The sequence below is a fragment of the Gracilinanus agilis genome, chromosome 3, assembly GCF_016433145.1.
Source record: "Gracilinanus agilis isolate LMUSP501 chromosome 3, AgileGrace, whole genome shotgun sequence".
Classification (NCBI taxonomy): domain Eukaryota; kingdom Metazoa; phylum Chordata; class Mammalia; order Didelphimorphia; family Didelphidae; genus Gracilinanus; species Gracilinanus agilis.
The window spans coordinates 415,989,827-415,999,634 of NC_058132.1; the positions used below are offsets into that span (position 1 = coordinate 415,989,827).

At 31.7% G+C, this 9,808-nt stretch overlaps 1 pseudogene; it reads right to left on the bottom strand.

Annotated features, from left to right (window-relative positions):
• Nucleotides 1-1,659: 1,659 nt before the first annotated feature.
• Nucleotides 1,660-8,224, bottom strand: LOC123241648 (annotated as a pseudogene).
• Between the last annotated feature and the right edge of the window lie 1,584 nt (nucleotides 8,225-9,808).

The following is a 9,808-nucleotide window of genomic DNA, read 5'->3' on the forward strand; positions in this document are numbered from 1 at the left end:
CCCTCCCCCTTCTCAAAGCTGACAAGAAATTCCACTGGGTTATACATGTATCATTGTTCAAAACCTATTTCTGTGTTATTCATATTTGCAATACACATGCCAAAACCCCAATCATATCCTCATCAAACCACATGATTGATCATAATGCTTTTCTTCTGAGTTTCTACTCCCACAGTCCTTTTTATGGATGTGGATAGTGGTTTTTTTTTTTTCTGGATGAAGTTGTTCAATATTGTCCTGTATTGCTGCTAGTAGAAAAGTCTGTTACATTTGATTGTGCCACAATGTTTCAGCTTTTGGTACAACATTTTACTGGTTCTGCTCATTTTGCTCTGCATCAGTTACTGGAGGTCTTTCTAGTTCACCTCCCATTTATTGTTTCTTTCAGCACAATGAAGAAATAACTTAAAAAAGTCAGATTTGGAGAAATGAAAACTAATAATTTCATGAGATATCAAGAAATAAGCTTTTTAAAAGTCAAAGGGATGGGGGAAAATAGAAGAAAATGTGAAATATTTCAGGGGAAAAAACCCAACTGACTTGGAATATAGAGGAAGTAATTTCAGTTTCATCAGATTACCTAAAATTCATGAACAATGACCAAAAAAAGTTTCAAAATCATTTTTCAATAAATTGTAAAGGAACATTGATCAGATTTCTTGGAGCCAGAAAGCAAAGTCGACATTAAAAGAATCCGCTGGTTATTTCCTGGAAGAAATATCAAAAGGAAAACTCCTAGGAACACTATTGCCAAAATCCAGAGTTTCTACATCAAGGGAAAAATATTACAAACAGTCAGAAAGAAACAAATCGAATATCATGGAGCCACAGGCAGTATCATACAAAATTTGCCTGCCAATATAAAAGCGCTACCACTGTTAAAGAGTAAAAATCAAAAGAGCTATGATGACAATTAAGAATAGCCAACCCAACAAATTTGAGTATAGTCCTACACAAGAAAAAAGGAATATTTAATGAAATAGAAGACTTTCTTTAAGCACTCCTGATGAAAAGACCAGAACTCGATAGGAAATTTGACATTCAAACACAAGACTCAAAAGAAGCATAAAAAAGTAAATGTGAAAGAAAATAATAAAAGATTAAACAAGATTAATCTGTTTGCATTCCTATATTGGAAAATAATACATATAACTCCTTAGAATTTTATCACCACCAGAGCTGAGTTATTTAAAGAGAATCTCCTTAAAGGCCATTGGTAGTATTCTGTGATAGTAGAATAATCTCAGAAGAATAGAAATATGAGAAAGAGGGGGAAAGGGAAAAAAAGAATGATGAAAATTATCTTGAATAAAAGGGACAAACAATGAAGAATTTATACAATGGAGGCCATAACAGGAAAAGAAGTGGGAAATATTCAAACCTCACTTTCAACTGAACTGGTTCTAAGAGTTAACATAAAAAAATGGATAAAGAAATTCATCTTATCCAATAGGAAAGTGGAGGGAGGGGCTGAAATAAAAAGTGAGGAGAGATAAAAAGGAAAGTTAGATTAAGGAAAGTAAAATTGATTCTTGAGGAGGAGACAGGCTAAAAAAGAGAAGGTTAATAAGTGTAAAAATTACATGGTGAATAATCATAACAATAAATTAAATTAGATAAATTCATTTTTTTAGTTATCAAAAATATGTCTTAATAAGCTCATGGTGCCCAGGTTAAGAATCCCTCATCTAAATCAGCCTCAAAATATGCTATTTGAGGTTTTTTGAGGGCACATTTGACATCTACATCCCCTCCTCCATTTGACCCTTTCTGAAAATGAATAAAAATGTCCTCTTCTATACTTTCTTCATCATCTTGAATATTTTTAAATCCCGTAAGAAGAACAGTCCTCTTAGAAATTCCTGAAAATACATGTAGCTTCTTGACATGTTTTTCCATATGCAGGGAAACAACAACCTGATAGCAGCTGGTATTTGTATAAAGAGGATATTTTTTGTGCTTGAGAATATTATCAGCAACTCCATTTTGAAGAAATGTAATAACCGCTGTTTGGGTATTTATATTATACTCCACGTGTTCTACTTCTCCACCCCCATTCTGGGATTTACTGAAACTCAGTGCTAATTTGTCTCTCATCTGTTCTTCAGGTAATTCATTAGGTATTCCAGCAACATTAATCTTTTTCTTAGAAATCTTTGAATGAACCTGAAAAATTAAACCTGTTTTTAGTGGGACAGGTTTGACCATCAATTTTATCTCCTTTTTGTCAAATGTCACAGGATGTTTTCCTCTTTTTATCACATTCTGGGCAACGTATTCATCTTCAAAGGTGATAAGAGCTTGCCCTCTCTTCAATTCATATTCAAGTTGTGGAGTTACTTGAAATGAACAGGAGATATTTAAATACTGACTGTCATCCTCAGGGCTCTCCACCCATGTGAACTTCATTTTCTCTGTAGGAATATTTCTTTTAACCAGGTAAGATGAAGGTTGTTGCAACTCCCTTTCAGCTTTTTTAATTTCAATCTTTAGTTCAGTATTTGCTTTTGCCATTTCATCAGTGCTCTTTTCTATATCACTTTCTGGGTCTTCTATTAATTGTTTCAATTTCTCTTCAATTTGCTTGCTATTTTTATCTTCTAGATACATCTCAAGAAGCAGTTATAAGTCTTTTTTCCTCTGCCTGCCCCATACCTCCTGATTACAAGACAAGAATAAAGGAATTGAATTACTTCAATGATTCTGAACAGGAGTTTCTATAGGTATGATCAATATGTCAATGGATGACTCACTATTTATGTTTCTCATGGAATTCTTGCGCCAGTGATTCCTGGCAGGACATCTGTTTTTTTTGGGAGGAAAATAGAATGAGTTCATGCTGAGGGGAAAAGCTATGCGGCTGGCTCTAGTTAGTGGATGGCTTTGATTTTATTGGGACCTACTCTCACTACTGGGGGCTACAAAAAGGTTTTATACTAACAAAACCAATGCATTCAAAATTAGAAGGGAAGCAACAAACTTGGGGGGGGTTATATAACAAAATTCTCTGAAAAAGGTTTAATTTCTCAAAAATTTAAGGAACTAAATAAAATTTAGAAGAAATCAAGTCATTCCCCTGACAAATGTTCAAGGGATATGAATAGGCAGTTTTCAGATGAAAAAATCAAAACTATCAATAATCACATGAAAAAATGTTCTAAATTTCTCCTGTTTAGAGAAATGCAAATCAAAACAACTTTGAGGTACTACCTCACACCTAGCAGATTGGCCAATATGACAGTAAAGGAAAATAATAAATGTTGAAGGGGATGTGTAAAATTGGAACACTAATGCATTTTTGGTGGAGTTATGAATTGATCCAACCATTCTGGAAGGCAGTTTGGAATTCTGCCCAAAGGGCTTTAAAAGAATGCCTGTCCTTTGATCCAGGTATACTACTACTGAGTTTGTACCCCAAAGAGATTAAAAAAAATGTTTGTAGAAAAATATTTATTGCTGTGTTTTTTTGTGATGGCAAAAAAATTGGAAAATGAGGGTTTGTCCCTTGATTGGGGAATGTCTGAACAAATTGTGGTATATGATAGTGATGGAAAACTTTTGTGCTATAAGGAATGATGAACTGCTTGATTTATGTAAAACCTGGGAAGACCTCCATGAACTGATGTGGAGTGAAATGAGCTAGAAGCAGGAGAACATTGTACACAATAACTGAAACTTTATGGGACAATCAAATGTAATAGACTTTACTGCCAATGGTGATGCAAAGATCCAGGACAATCCTGAGAGACTTCTGAGGAAAAATGCTATTCACATCTAGAGAAAGACTATGGGAGTAGAAACACAAAAGAAAAACATTGATTTGCCACTTGTTTATATGGATATATGATTTACGGTTTTAGTTTTAAAAGATTACTCTATTACAAAAATGAATAACATGGAAATAAGTAATGAGCAATAATACACATATAACTCAGTGGAATGCTTGACAGGTCTGGGGGGGGGAGGGAAAAAGGAAGGGAGAGAACATGAATCATGTAACCAAGGAAAAATACTTTAAAAATAAATAAAAAAATTTTAAAAGAAAAAATTTAGTGAGTTATAAGAAGAAATAGATAGTAAAATTATAATAGTAGGGGACCTCAATTTATCCCTCTCATACCTAGATAAATCTTTCCATGAAATAAAAAAGAAGTTAAAGAGATGAATACAAATTTATAAAACCTAGCTATTATAGACCTCTGGGGAAAATTGAATGGGAATTGAAAGGAATACACTTTTTCTTCATGTGCACAGGCATATTGACAAAAATTGACCAAGTATTATTTCATAAAATCATACAAACAGATGAAGAAAAGAAGAAATATTAAGTGCCTTTTTCTTACCATCATATATTAAAATTATATTTAATATTATATTATAGTTATAGTCAATAAATGCCTTTGAAGAACAGATTAAAAATAGTTTGAATCTAACCTATTTCTAAAGAATGGATGAATGAAAGAATAAATCACGGAAAAATAATTTCATTGAAGAGAATATTAACGATGAGACAATATACCAAAATTTGTGGGATGCAGTCAAAACAATACTTAGCAGAAATTTTACATCTCCAAACATAAATATGAATAAAGGAGAGAAAAAACAAATAAATGAATTGGCATTAAAGTAAAAAAAATTAGAAATAGGACAAATAAAAACAAACATTTATACTCTCTCCCTCCCTGGAAAATCTCTCTCCCTGATTAATCATCACATTAGAAATCCTGAAAGTTAAAGGAGAGAGTAATTAAATTGAAAATAAAATTTTTAAAAAATCATTGAATGTCAAAACAAAATTAGGAGTTGGTTTTATTAAAAAAAAATAGATAAACTACTGGTGAATTTTATTTTTATATCAGAAAGAAGAAAACCAAATTAGCAAAATCAAAAAAGTAAAAGGGTAAGTGAAGATGAAATTAAAACAGTTTTTAGAGTTATTTTGTCTAATTATATGCACTAAATCTATCTAATCATCAAGATTTCTCTGTTTTGCCAACAAATCCCAGCATGGAGAGATTTTTAAAAAAAATTTTATTGAAAATAACTACAACCCTTACCAATCTTCCACCTATGAGACAATACACCGAAGTACAAGGGTTTAAAAAAAAAAAAAAGAAAGAAAATAACTACAGATGGTAGAAAGTACTTGGGAACCTACCAAGGCATACCCAGGGGCTTTATAAGCACAATTACACAAATAGATCTAAATAATTAGAGTGTTTCTTGTTTCTTGATAGGCTAAGTCAATATACATCATAAAATATCAGAAAAGAACCAAAAGACTTTTTAAAAATGTAAGGAATTATTTCTTAAAAACCAAATGATATAAAACAATCCAAGGAGAAATTACTGACTGTCAGAATCACACTGCCAGAAAGTCAAAACAAACAAACAAAAAAACCAACTAAAGGCTCAATACCTTATTTATTTAATATTTTAGTTATTTTTTAATTTAATAAACATTTATATTCTCTCCCTCCCTGGAAAAAAATTTCCTTGTAAGAAGCATGCATAGTCAAGTAAAACAAATTCCTGAATTAGCCATGTCCAAAAATGTGCTTCATTCTTCATATTTAGTCCACAGTGTCCCTGGAAGGAAGTGAACAATAGCATTATTGGACCCATAGAATCCTGTCTGATTTTTGCCTTTATCAGAATTTTTAAGTCCTTCAAAGTTTTTCATTTTTTACAATATTGTTGTTATTATAGTATAAAGCTCATGCTCACTTCACTTTGTATTAGTTCATAGAAGTCTTTCCAAGTTTCTCTGAAGCTGTCGTCTTCATCATTTCTTGTAGCCTACAAGTATTTCATAACATTCATTTACTATAATTTCTTCAGCCATTACTCATTTTGTGGGGGGAGTATTCCTTTAGTTTCCCTGTTTTTGCCTTTTTTTCCTTTCACGTAAAAAGCTGCCAGGTTGAGAGAAATATTGGATTCCTTTTTTACAGTCTTTTTATGCTCCTTCATTGATACATCAGCAGCCAAATAAAAGCTTTTTTAATTTTTTTAATTATAACAAAGTAAGTAGATAGGAAAGTTTCAGAATACGTGCAGGATCTGAAATGAGAACAGAAGCTTCTTCAACATACATTTCCAGAAGACTCAGAAAGTTGAATTCAGAATCCTATCTTCAAGTGCATATTGTAAATGCTCCAAGACCTACGCTCACATTAACCAGTCCCCCATTATTAAAAGAATAAATAACATCATAAGTTAAAAGCATATATATATATAGATATGAAAAATATATGAATGAACTTTTCATTATACTACCTACAAAACCCAGAAATGAAAGAGAAAATTCATTTAAAATAAATATTCGTATTTATTTAATATTCATAGATATTCAGTTAAAACAAATATATAAACATTTGATAGTTGATATATTATGATGTATAAATGAATTCTACAATCACAAAATAAGCAATTAAATTAAACAACTCTAAATACAAAAAGTTATTAATTTTTTATAGCTAGGCCATGCCAATATAAAAAGATGCTACCTAAATTTATTTATTTGCCAGTATGCCAAACTATCAAAAGATTACTTTATAGATGTACAAAAAATAAATTTCACTTATCAGAACAAAAGTAAAGAATCTGAGGAGAAATAATGAAAAAACAAGAAGGAATGAGATTTATTAGTACAAGATCTTAAAGCATACAAGGCAAGGAAGAACAACTTTAAAAATTTGAGAAATGTGATTGAGGAACTGATCAACCACAACTCTAAAGGGACAATAATAAAACATGCTTTCCACCTCCTGACAGAAGTGATTGTAACAAAGATGTAGAATTAGTTTCTAGGTATGATCAATGTATGCATTTTGTATGATTTAAATTCATTTCCAACACTCTAAGAATTACATTTTTATGAAGTTTATTAATAATCACTTGAAGTAGAAGGAATAAAAAGGAAAGTAAAAATACTTAATTATTTAACAAAATTAAGACCACATGACTAAGTTCTCTTTGCCTGTTTAAAAATCTCACTCCACCAAAGCCATGACAGGAAGAGAAGAGAGCAAGAAGCAGGGCTACACCAAATTTATATACTCCCTATGTCTTCACATGTAATGTGAAGAGAGTGGGATGCTGGGAATTGTAGTTTTTAGGGAAACAAATTCGAATTACACAATTTGTTTCATCTGGTTCTGGATGTTTGTTTAAGGACTTTTCTTTTTCTTTTTTTAATTTAGGTATGGAGGTTTAGGAGAAAAATCTGGGTTAACACATTGAAGAAAAAAAAAGAAGTTTTAGAGCATTTAAACAAAGGGGGTGCAGAAGGAAACAATTGAAGAGCTGAAAATAACATTTAATTTATTACATCAAAACAAAATAAAGCTTCATGTAATAGAAGTTTGTGATTTCAAAAATAATAATTTGTTCTTTTACATGGAGAAATCTAATTATTTTATTTGACTTTTATCAGAAAATTTTATGCATATGTATATATATATATATATATATATGTGTGTGTGTGTGTGTGTGTGTGTATAGTAGTATATTTAAAAGGTCATAAATTTTGAAGGGTATTGTCTTTGGAGATGAAAGCCTTATTGAATTCTCCCTGTATTGTGGATATGGAACTTTAGACAGCCTTCTATTTGAGAATCTTTCCTAATACTGTCATCATGTGAATATGACAATCTTTTTATTCAATTCTTTTCATACTCCACTGCACTAATCCTGTGTCTTGAGGGAATTAACCTTTTTTTCCCCTGATTATTCCTAGTTTCCTTTTTCACAACTCAAATCTATTTAGCAACTTGATCCAATAACCTCATTTTCCCTAACTAGAAAAATCTTTTTTTCTCCCTGCTTGGCCTGATCCCAATAGCCTTCTAAGTGGTCAATTTATTACAAGTCTTTCCTCTACCCTATCCATATACTATATCACTGCTGAAATGATCTTCCAATGGCTCCCTATGGCCTCTAAAATCAAATGAAACTTCTTCCATTTGTGATTTAAAACTGCTCACAATCTGATTCCAACCCACATTCTAAAATTTAGGACACAATATTTCCCTTCATCTTCTCTATGGTCCAACCAAACTAGCCTTCTTAATGTCACCACGTAATGTTTTATTTGTATCATATAAAGAACAAGCAGGTTTTTACCTACAAAGACAATGCCATTTGACATCTTATTACCATGAATTTCCACATGTTGTTTCTGATTATTGGAATATCCTGACTCTTGCCTAAAAGTCTCCATGAGGTGATGTGATATGTAGGATCCCACTGACCTAGAACAATCACTATTTCCTCTGAAGTCAAGGTATACATCTATTTAAGAATGTCATAAGGAGTATATATTCATCTCCTAGATTTGTAAGCAACTCGAAATGCTATATTTATGCTTGTATATATGCTTGGTTTTGGATATTTCTGTTATTTATCGTTACATGGTACATTTCATTAAAGAATTTCTAAGTTTCTCAAGAATAATAAATACAATTTCTTTTATCACTCTTTATGGTATATGACTCTAAGCTTTGTACAAATGGACTCTTGATAAATGTTGACTGACTGGTTTCTTTGTTCAATAATGTTTAATTCCACCCATAAGTATTCAATAAATATTAGCTGACAATTTGGACAAGCTTCTTAAAACTTCCGAAGTAAGATATGATACACATATTTTATGTGTGGGATTTTGAACAACGCAATTAGAAACGTGGCTATATGACCTCTTGCCATCTAGTATATGAAGTGAAACAGTGATTACAAATGTTCTTGTGGGCACCTTTGTAATCAGAAAAACTTTGAGGAGTTTCCTCACAAGGAAATATACTTTCTAATGGTCTTTGTGATTTCATGTGATTGTTCATGGCAGAATTAACTATTCATTTCAAATTTGTTTTCCCTAATAAATTAAATATTTAACAAGTTAAATATCTTATTGCATTGATAAAACATGCTTTGAAATTCTAGTCAGCTTAGAGAAAGACTAGAGAAAGAGCGTCATCAGTGGTGCAACATACTATTTTTAAAAAGTCCAGGCAGGATGCAAATGATATACTACAATTCAATGAATAAACAATTATTCAATACCTACTATGGGCAAAGCACTAGTGACACAAAGATTACAAGTAATATAGGTCCTGGTCTCAGGAATGTTAACCTCTAATGGGGTAGAGGTAGAACAGATAAGACTTGGACTTGTGAACAAATGAATAAGATATAAGCAGAATGTTATAAAGGAGGAGGAAAATCAGGTCAAACATGAAAATTTGTGAAGGATAAATGGAAATCTTGTGTATATAGATTAATTGGAGAAATGATTCACTAACTCAATTCACTAAACATTTCCCAACTGCCTACTATGTGTAAAACACTGTAGTAGACACTGGTTTACAGTTTAGGAAAGGAAATAAGGTACATAACTAAATACTATACAAAATATAATCTGATAAGTGCACAAGAGATAAAAAACAATGCTTTCTGAGTTCTGAGAAATGGAAAGTTATTTTAACTGAAGGAAATCTTGAGTTGGATGAAAAATAAATAGAATTTTAATCAAGCAACAAGCATGTATTTTTTAAAGCCCTTACTTTCTATCTTGGAATCAATACTCTTGTACTGGTTCCAAGGCAGAATACTAGTAAGAGCTGGTCAATGGGGGTTAAGTGACTTACCCAGGGTCACAGAGCAAGGAATTATCTGACACCAAATTTGAACCCAAGATCTTCTGTCTCTAGGTCTGACTCTCAATCTGCTGAACCATCTGACATGTATTAAGAACTTATTTAGTTTATTTGGCTTATGTACTAAGCACTTTGTTAAGCACTGGGGATAC